Raw genomic sequence first — 10,549 nt, forward strand, 5'->3', positions numbered from 1 at the left:
ATTATATAATACAACCTACTTAGTAATAATGGCATATTTTCTCTCATGTTATCACTCTTTTTCATCATTTTTCCATCATTTATCCAGCCCAAACCTTTAACACTTACACATCTTTTATTTAGGTGTGCAGTGTTTACTTCCTTTTTGTATTCATTTCATTTTTTGGAGGAAGATAGATCGTGCTTTATTGTTTGATTAAGGATTAAGGTAAGTATATGACTCAAATATTATGTTCTTTTGTGTATTTTTTTGAGCAGCTACACACATACATTTGTGGAGAATCTAAATAGCATTACAAAACTATTGCATATAAAATAAGACCCCAAGTCATCAAATGTCAATACTTTGTCCCGCTCTGCAGCTTCTGAATACACAGGGCACCCTATGGTGTTTCTATGTGACCCACAGCTGAAACACATTGTAACACGTGGTTAATGTTGTGAAACAGTCGTGGTTTGGGTGAGGCAACAAAAAGAAAAGCCTGCTTGGCTGGGTTTAATAAAAAGATCATGTTTTGACTTTAAATAACATTATGTAGCATAAGGTAACATAACTTAAATAAGTCACAAGTGACATCAGCATGCAACAACCATTTGTAATGTTATCCACTGCTCATTAATATAATTATTATTTATTGCTGTTTCTTGTATTTTTTGTACGTCTAGTTTTTTAAGTTTTTAAATTTTGAAATCTTTAATCTGACTCTTTCCCATTGACTGCTGTAACACTGGAATTTCTCAATTGTGGGATCAATAAAGGTGTATCTTACCTTACACTGAAACTAGTTTTAGTTTCACACAGGATGTAGGTACCTAAGTTACACTACATTACAGTAAAACTCTGACTTTTGGTTTCACACGGGACACAAACTACAATCTCCTGGGTTTAAGTCCGTGTTTGTTTGATCCTTCCACCTCACTTCCCTCCCATCCTACCCGATCTCACTCGGAAATACTCGTCGAAATCCGATGCTTGGACAGTGATTTACGGCATTAGACACTGACAAAAAAAGCCGTCCTTTTGTGTCGGCATGATATGTGGCTGGTTGCCATTACAATTTAATGGGGGAAAGGGGGAAAACGTGGCAGGACAAGAACAAAGGCGAAAGCAGCGAAAGTCTTAGTTGGGCAGGTGGGAGCTGTGGTGGATGGGGCCAACAAACACTGACTTTTACCCAGGAGAGCCATGTTCGTGTCTCGTACGCTTATAAAGCCAAACCGTGTTCTTTTGGTTTTGTTGTTGAAGGAAAAAAAATGTAAATTTGCAATGTTGTATGACATAATGCATTTATTTTGAAAGAGACTGCATGCAAACTGTACATTTCCTGGGAAAATGGAAGTGTATTTTGAAAGAAGACAATGCATGAAACCGGCAGAACTTGACACGGCGTCCCAGAGCGTCAACAGTGTACCTTACATGTCGTATCTGGATGTGGAAAGTCCATGACCAAACGTCAATATGTGACATGGTCGGAGTGAGAATGTGTTGTCCCATCCTACACAGACTTTCTTGCCCTATATACGAAGTATTGCCACAGATGGTTTACACTGGAGTTAGCTGAACGCTGGTGCACCTCATAAAGACACTAAAGGTTGCCTTTGGCATTGATATCAAACACAGTGGAGTATGACAAACTGTCTGTCTTTGACAACCTAGGAATGAGAACAGGCTGTCTAGAGACAATTTCCAATAACTTGCAGTGTCTGCTTACCCACTCTCAGAGCAAATCCAATTACAGATAGGAATTTATGATATTTCCTCTAAAATTAACAGTTACAGATACATTCACCAGATGTGTTACGTTTCAGAGCAGTCACGACCTCAGACTGTCTAAAAACCAAAACAGAGAAACACAATATCTGTTCAGTAACTATAAACTGCAGAATTCTGCAAGTATCCGTAGCTACATTACCCCAAAACCCCCACCCATAGCACTCAGCATACAAATGAAGCTGTTTCACAACGCACCTCTTTGTCTCTCGGAGGAGTTATCAGAGAGGTCTAGTGATTAACACTGAGCGCTGAGAAGTCACTTCAACACGTTTCATAACAGCATGCTACAGTGAATGTGATAATCACTCTGACACAAGTGTAGCCACATCTATTGTTGGGAAGTGACACAGAATGTAAATATGACCAGTCGGAGGGGAAATATAGAAATATGCTCATGAGAACATGAAGTACACAGGAAGTTTGTTCTCTCAGGTTTAAGCTACAGTATGTTTTTTGGGGGGGGGCAAGTCGTAAAGGATCGGCCGGCTGCTGATAAAGACTCAGCTTTTTGTATCAGTTGAGCTACCAGGGCACCCCTTCCAGTGAGATTCTGAAGGCTCCTTTTTTTGCATCGAGGCCAATAAACAGACCACTTTCAATTTCAAATTCCACAGACGTCCAAGGATCCAGTATTTTCTGCAGTTTAATTATTGTAAAGCTTGCGTAGAGCATCCGCTTTACAGGGTAAGGGTTAAGTTGTGAAATCCATCTTCTGGAGAATATGTCCACTCCTACATTTACGATTTCTGTCTGTCAGCAGCCATAGATTCTGCAACATGACACCACAGTGAGCGGTAAATTTCTCCTGAATGGGACATTTAGTTGCTGGTCAGAGCGGAAACCTTTTTGGGGTCTTAAGTTTTGATTTACCACCTTCGGCGGGCATAAAAGTGTCTAAAAACTCTCAAAGGATGCGTGTCCATGAAACACAGCCTCCATTTTCATACTGGCCAATCATCCTTATAGGGATATTCCAGCAATTTAGTATTGTGCTCAACATCTTTTTTCCCCAGAATTGACTACTGTAACAGCATTCTTCATTGTACATCATCCAAAGTATAAACTCCAATACATCCAGAACTCTTCTGCCCGTCTTATCACCCATTCCCTTTCCCACGATCACATCACCCTGTCCTCCAGAACCTCCACCAGCTCCCCGTGCCACAGCACATCCAATTCAAAGTCCCTCTCCTCACTCATAAAGCCCTCCATATCCAGGCCCCCTCCGACCTCCTCCACCGCCACACTCCTTACCGCAGCCTCCGCTCCTCTGGTGCCAACCTCCTGACTCCACCACTCAGGACCAAGCACCTGACCTGGGGCAACAGAGCCTTATCCATAGCTGCCCCCTCCCTCTGGAACTCTCTCCAAACACTTTCAAGACTGCACCGACCTCTCCGACCTCTCCCAGTTCAAATCACTCATTAAAACTCATCTTTTCAAAACGTCTTTTAATGTTTGAATGATCTTGTGTGTATTTTACTGTATTCTGTTTTATGATTGTTTTTAACAAATGGAAAGTGCTTTTGAGTACTATGAAAAGCGCTCTATAAATAAAATGTATTATTATTATTTTGTTAGATGCTCCCTGCTTGGTCAGTGGCCACATTTCACACATCATCATCGCATACAACTGTGGTTAAGGTTAGGGAAAGACCGTTACGGCTGATAAAAAGTCTGTGACAAGATGCAGATGTCAGATGAGCTACATGGTCATTCATCATCCAAACCTCCACACCCTTATTTGCCTTTCTACACAGAGGACACAATACAACCTGCACTGCACTGACTAATTAAATTATAAGGTGTGGGATGGTGTAATAATGGACCAGTTTAACAAAGACAGGCTTGGAGTGTAGCTTAGATGTAACAAATAGACTGCATATAGACGTCTTAATTCATCTGTTGCCCTGTAACACAATAAGCATAAGTTTATTCAGGGAGACTTTCTTTATGCTATATTCATTCACAATTCTCACTCTCTCTATCCCACCTCTTCCTCCAGTCAACTGACTATGGGTGTTCCCTCTCCTCGTTAGCCAAACTTTGCCACAATCTCCTTCAGCCATTCATGTTGCTGCTGCCAAACTTTAAATCTGTTCTTCTCTCTACTCCTGTCAGCTGTCACTTTAGACAGAATCGTCACACCCTCCTCCTACCCGTTCACCTCCAGTCCCCTTATCCAGAGCCCAGGACAAGCTCATTAAAAGCCCTGTCCTCTTCACATCCACATCCTCAGCTCACTCTTCATCTCATCTCACCACCACCAGCGTCTAGAATCCATAGAGGGGGTTCCCTTAGCTACTATCTTTACCACCATCCTGGAACAGATGACATCACGATGGGGTCTAACTGGGGGTCTAAAAGACTTTTCACATTTCTCATACTTAAGTCCACGTGTAAATGAATACCCTCTTCTCTAAGAACGAGTCTCTCCTGATTGAATTATCTTAAGCACAATTAATTTGTCATGAATTCTAGGTGAAAAGACTTTATCCAAACAAAAAAAAAATGTGGCTGGGATTTTACAATGAAAATACAGCGGAATGTGTAACAATGCAAAATCTTCCAGTTGCATAAAATCTGCAGAGCTGAGATGCTGTGACTTCTAAATGTAGCAGCTGGGCTCATGTGCTGACTCGTCAGTCAGGCTCAGGATACTGTATTCACTGCTGTATATCTCAAACAGGTGACTGCACTCCTTGAAAACGTGTTTCCCTTCTTATTACTCACTCAGCAATACTGTTGGTAAACCACAAATTATGAGCTTAGTCAGCAGGTGTCACTGATTGCTACCATGGAAACATGAATCTTCATTCTGAGTTAAACCGGCTTTTTAGACTAGGACGATATTATAAGACATTTTCGGCTTAAAACAGTGTTTTAAAATTAAAAACAATCAGAAATATTCTCCGTCCATTTTAAGAAAGATCATATCACCATCACCATCACCATCACCATTCATGTACAGTGGGCATGCACGTGCCGGTGTTAACAGGAAGCTCTACGATTGGTGTTTTAGTTGCAGAAAATACTAAGAAGGAAGAACAGCAATGGCAAAAACATAAGGCAAGACATTTCTTTTTTTTTTGCTTGGACTGACGATGAGGTGGAACTGTTACTGAAGGCAACACGAGTATAAGACAGTCAAGGCAACAGAAAACATAGATAGGGAGTTGTTGTGAAGCAAGTACTGCAGCAGTTCTCCATTGCCAGAGAAAGCCGAGGCAATAGGGAAGCAGTACTTTAGAGCAAAACTGAGACTGGTCTAATACCACCAACGAGTCTAGAATCTCTTTGTGCAACTGGTCCCTATGGATACATGGCTGGTTAATTTAAAGTCTTCAAGCATGACATCATCAGGGTTATTTTCTAAGACTTTAGAAAGCTTCTCCAGAGCCATAGAAGTGTTTTTACAGTGTTTTCATAGTCTTTTTGCTGTGTGCTGTTGTTGTGGCTGAACAGCTGAGGCTCTGAGCGTCTTTGTTAGCAGCAAAGTGCAGAGGCATAGATAGATCTCCATAAATCAAATCAAATCAATCTTGGAAATAGCCTGCCCTTTATTCATTTCTCCGGCCTTTCATCTGTCTGCGCACTTCAAGCTACTTTTATAGACCTCTCATTTTACATCGTAATCTGCAGAAATCTTTGATGGAGAGATTTATTGCTGTTTGAGAGCTGAAGCGGGAGTTAAGTATAAAAAATGGATGACGCAGATGATGAAGACACAGATGAGAGATAGTAAGAGAAGAAAAGACAGGAGAGATTGACAAGAGACAAACAACAAAAAGAGCAGGTCTCTGCATGTAACTCATCAGTGTAGCCATCTCTCTATTTGCAACATGGTGTAAGTGCAGGATCCCAGCTGTCAGTCAGTGATAGGTTTGCTTTACAAAAAAAAATCCCCAAAGCTCCTGAGCTCTGCCAGTGCGCTGTCTTCTTTTCACATCGCTCCTAATCTTGCATCTCACCGCTGAGCAAATGCCAGTGCAGTCAGAGGAGCCATATAGTGTACAGAAACAGACATTTTTGCTGAAGTAACTTCTGCAGGGATACTCCATAGAGAGAGGGTTTCAAACGCTTGTGTTTTCCTGAACTCATCCAGTGATTTCACAGTAGAAGGAGCGAGATAACTGCTACAACATGGGGTGAATTGCTCATTATGGATGGTGCTGGACTCCTACCTATGTGTGTGTGTGTGTGTGTGTGTCCATTACAGTTTATTGGATCCATATCCTCTGTCTTCCCTGCAGCATGTACACAGTCTAACGATCTGCCACTCTGAAGCTGGATCAGCCCATTCTCTTGCCCGAGCACACTGACACGCTCATACGGATGATCTACTGTATCTCGCCTCTCCAGCCACACAAATACACACATGTACACACACACTTACACACACTTAATAAATTGAACTACCTCTGCAGACACAAAGGCCCAATGTGATAAGCATTGATCGTGGTGTTCGCCTCATATCACTAATAGATGTACTACTGCCCCATGTCGTTGTTTCCAAATGATCTCCCTGGTTATGGCACTAAAGGGCCAGTCCACTACAAAACCACGGAGATAAATCCTTACCCCTGCTATCCGCTATTGGCTGATGCTGGCATCATCCGTCATGTTGCTGCAGCTACGCCTCTATAATACCCTTCATAGCGTCTGGAATCATTCCAGTTCTTAAAATAGTGTCAGGGACTTGGAAGAAGGTACGGCACACTGAGAGAAAAGGAAACGTAGGGGAAGACAAGCGAGAATATGAAAGGGAGGAAAAATGACTGCGGTAGTGCGGGTAAAGAGGGCCCCTATTAGGGCAGTGGAGAGAGAAATATTGGCCAGTGTAGCCCCGTACCATTTGTCCTCGTCAGGATCTTAAATAGAATCGGGATCAATTATTCATAGGGTCTATAACTGGCAATAAATGTTAGCTGAGACAGTGCAGCCTGGGCCAGGCAGAGACAGAAAAGTGGGGTTAGAAGCAGTTACAGAGGGCCAAGTTTAAAAGTCTGGACAAAACAGCTAAATAACCGATTGTAGTTTAAACCTTGAAGTGACGTTTAAAAGCCCTTTTTTCTCGTTTGATGTTCCCACTTTCACCGCATGATAATCTAAGGAAAACCAAAGCAGCTTTAAAACCGATGAACAACGCCATAAAAGCAAGTTAACAGTAGCGCAGATACGCCTCAAAATTCATCATTTGGCTCAGGAGTAGTGCATCACGCTAGATTATCATGAAGTCTATTGAAGTCTCACATTTTTATTGCAGCTTCAGTGACACTTAAAGATACACTTCAGCTGCAAAATAAAAAAAAGTTTGTGATCCTGCTGCCATGTTGGATACAGTCGACCAAAAAGCTGAGCATCGCCCTCCAGCTGAACCAGTTGACCATTCGCTAAGTCCCATGCTTGGACGCAGACTGGCCAATCATAACGTAGCATTGAGCCATCTCAGACCAGAGTCCGACAACAACACAGCTGTGCTCCATTGACTGTAATACAGTCGTTTCAGATTTCCTTCATTTTCAGTCTGGTTTTGTGGATTTGGAGCTAAATGTTGTGCCTGGGGCACGTTGTGTATTAATGATACTCGTTACCTGGAGAGGTTGGAAAAAGATATATGTTTATAGTTTATACTGTTCCAAAACCAAAATCAAACCCTGAAAAGTGTAGGGTTAGCTAGCTAGCTACTGAAGATATAGCCTACTGAATGTATACATATGCTGCTTTTGCTTTTTAATGATTATAACAGTGAAACAAAGACCGACCCTGCTGTACAGGAACCAGTGAAGGGAAGCAGGGAAACTTTGCTGATATTCAACCAGCTGTGTGTCATCGCAGTGTGTGCAGAAGAACATTGTTTGAGTACTCTCCAAGGTCCCTGCCTGTTCAGCAGCACTGGGACGAAGCCAAACACCGTTCATCTGCACACACTGTGATGCCACACAGCTGGTTCAATATCAGCAAAATTTCCCTTTATATACATTGTCTTCTGTGGCGATCAGACATCCTGGATATATCCTTCAAACACAGACTGTAGACCCCTCTGTCTGCTTCTCTCTGGAATCACTCTTTCATTTTGCCAAAAATTTGACAATATTTCTTCAGGGAGTGCAGTTAGTTACAGTGTGTGCTCCATGTTTACTCTAACAGCTTGTCAAACCATCACAAAGGGACGGGGCTTAGCGAAAGTTGTCTTATTTTTACAGCTAAACCGTACACTAAAAAAAGTTTCTGAAAACATTTAAGGTAAGAAAAAAGGCATTGCAGTAATAGAATCATTATTCATATCGATCAGCTAGTTTGACGGTTTGGCCGCAGTTTACAAGCATGATTGACACCTGCGAAAAATACTCCTTGGCTCTGATTAGGTGTTTTCAGTCAGTCGAATTTAGCGCGTGCCTTTTTTTTTTTCCACAGACTATCTGTATCGTGTTCTTCTTTCAGAATATAGTGACAGTCTCAGGTCACTCAGACGTCCTTGATGGTTTACTAGAATAATTACATCAACGTTGACAGACACAAAAGACACAAAGGAGAGCAGAAGGTTAATAAGTTGTGGACTTCAACGTCTACAGCAACGAAGTATGCCAGGGGACCAAGGACACTTGTTACTATGGATACCATTCAACGATCATAATTACTTGTAACCTCAGCACAGTGCAGCTGGCCTGGTATTTCTCTACACTGGTAATACAGTGGCCTCAACAATCAGGCAGCTACGATGGAAAGGCACTTATGTATTAATGTCTTCTTGCACTCTGTGAAGAGACCTACATGATGTGCAGACCATTTATAGAAATATGCCTTGGAGATATTTATGGCTTGATCTTTGGTGTTTACAAGTGGAGCGTTGTGAATTGGAGGGTCTCTCAAACATTTCTTTACTGAGTGTAAACCACTGGGATTTTTTTAAAAGTTATAATTCATAATAATAAAATATTGTAAATTGGACACCCAATGGTTTTTTTTTATTTAACCTTTATTTAACCAGAAAATCTATTTTTCAAGAGTGTACTGGCCAAGACAGGCAGCAACATAAGTTACAGACAGACGAACAAAAGTACAGAACAAAAAATGTAAAGCTCTAAAACAAGCACCGTAAAACACAAAATAAGATTAAAAAGGCAAATACATATGAATAAGACCAGCTAAAATACACCGTGACACTGGCATATAGAGGATTGTGTACAAAAATGCAACAGTGCTTTGAAACGGCTGAGTGGACCCGACGCGTGCAACTTTAAGTCCTTCTGCGGAATTCTATATACGTATATGGAGCTTCCTACATAAATGCTTGCTTGCCAAACTCTGAACGTACCCTCGGTACTGACAAGAAAAACAGGTTCTGAGAAAGGAGAGCATAGCCATTTTCTTTTCTTTTTTTTGCTTAATGTAGCTTTTTATGAGCTTTTGACATGATGTGACAAATGTAACTTTGGTCATAGGAAAATGGGTAGTCATATTTTTGGAGGAGATCCATGCCAGGCTTTGACGCCTATTTTCTTAGCAGCCAAACACTGGAATTACAACTTCCAGGTCCGTCACGTGATGCCACTGGGCCCAAAAAGACCTTTTCCCATAGACTTACATTGTAAAGGAGACGTCCGTAAATCAGTGGACAAATTTTTTGAGCATCACAAACCCAAAGGGCTCGTTTCAGTATCTAGATTTGTTGAATTCAGTCTGACATGATCTTGAAAGTCAAGAAAAGCTGCACAATTAAATCCTCATTCAAGTTAGTGTAGGGCTAAACTGGAAGTTAGACGCTCAGCACATGAAAGTTTGTAGTACACTTGCTCTGTGCGCCCAACAATGCAGAAGATCTGGGTGATTTCAAACTTTTAGCAACTTTCACAGGAATTAACAAGGCCCCACCTCGAATGCTGTATCCAGTTCTATTTATACATCCATGAGATCCTCTATATCAGGGGGTGTCAAACATACGGCCCATGGGCCAGAACCGGCCTGCCAAAGGGTCCAATCCAGCCCACTAGGAGGTGCCAGGTTTCTGGAGCAGGTTAAACAATGTAAAATTCTGCTTCAGAGGCTTTTCCACCCTGACCAGGACACAGTCCTCTGATATGATAATGAATGCTTACTGTGACCATGTTTAAAAAAAATTTGAACATTGTGCAGAATATTGTCAATCAGCAGCTTCAATTCAAAAGAATCTGTATCAGGAAAAGTATGGATACATGCATGTGTAGGGAACTGCCCATTGGTCCGACATCCCATTGTTCCGACCATATTAAACCCATTGTTCCGAAGTCTGTTCCGAAATCATCATGATGCCCTGTGGTTAAGGTCTGGTTAGGTTTAGGCACAAAAACCACTTTGTTAGGGTCAGGAAAGATCATGGTGTGGGTTAAAATGAAAAAGAAAGTGACAAACACATAAGCTGTGAGCCTGCTTCGCCTCAAGCCTTTCCCAGCTAACCCAGAGCCGGTCGGGGGCACCATCAAGGTAGAGCCGTTCAGCACCGCGGACAGTCGGACTAATGGGATGTCGAACCAATGGGCTGTCGGACCAATGACATGGACCCCATGGGCTCTAGTTTCGCAGACCGGACGAGGCGGAGGCGCAGCGCACCTGCGCTTCGCCAACTGGGTGTGGCCAGGCGGACTTTGTAAGTTTGGCACACCGTGCACCCTGGCGCAGCTACTCCTCTATCCCACCTCCGTCCCTCCTACCAGCGCAAGTCGGAAAGAGGGAGGAGAGAAGGCGTGGAGTGGGTTTTACACACATCACACCAATCAAATGAGCCCCTCTCCTCGCC

The sequence above is a fragment of the Epinephelus moara genome, chromosome 2 (assembly GCF_006386435.1).
Source record: "Epinephelus moara isolate mb chromosome 2, YSFRI_EMoa_1.0, whole genome shotgun sequence".
Classification (NCBI taxonomy): domain Eukaryota; kingdom Metazoa; phylum Chordata; class Actinopteri; order Perciformes; family Serranidae; genus Epinephelus; species Epinephelus moara.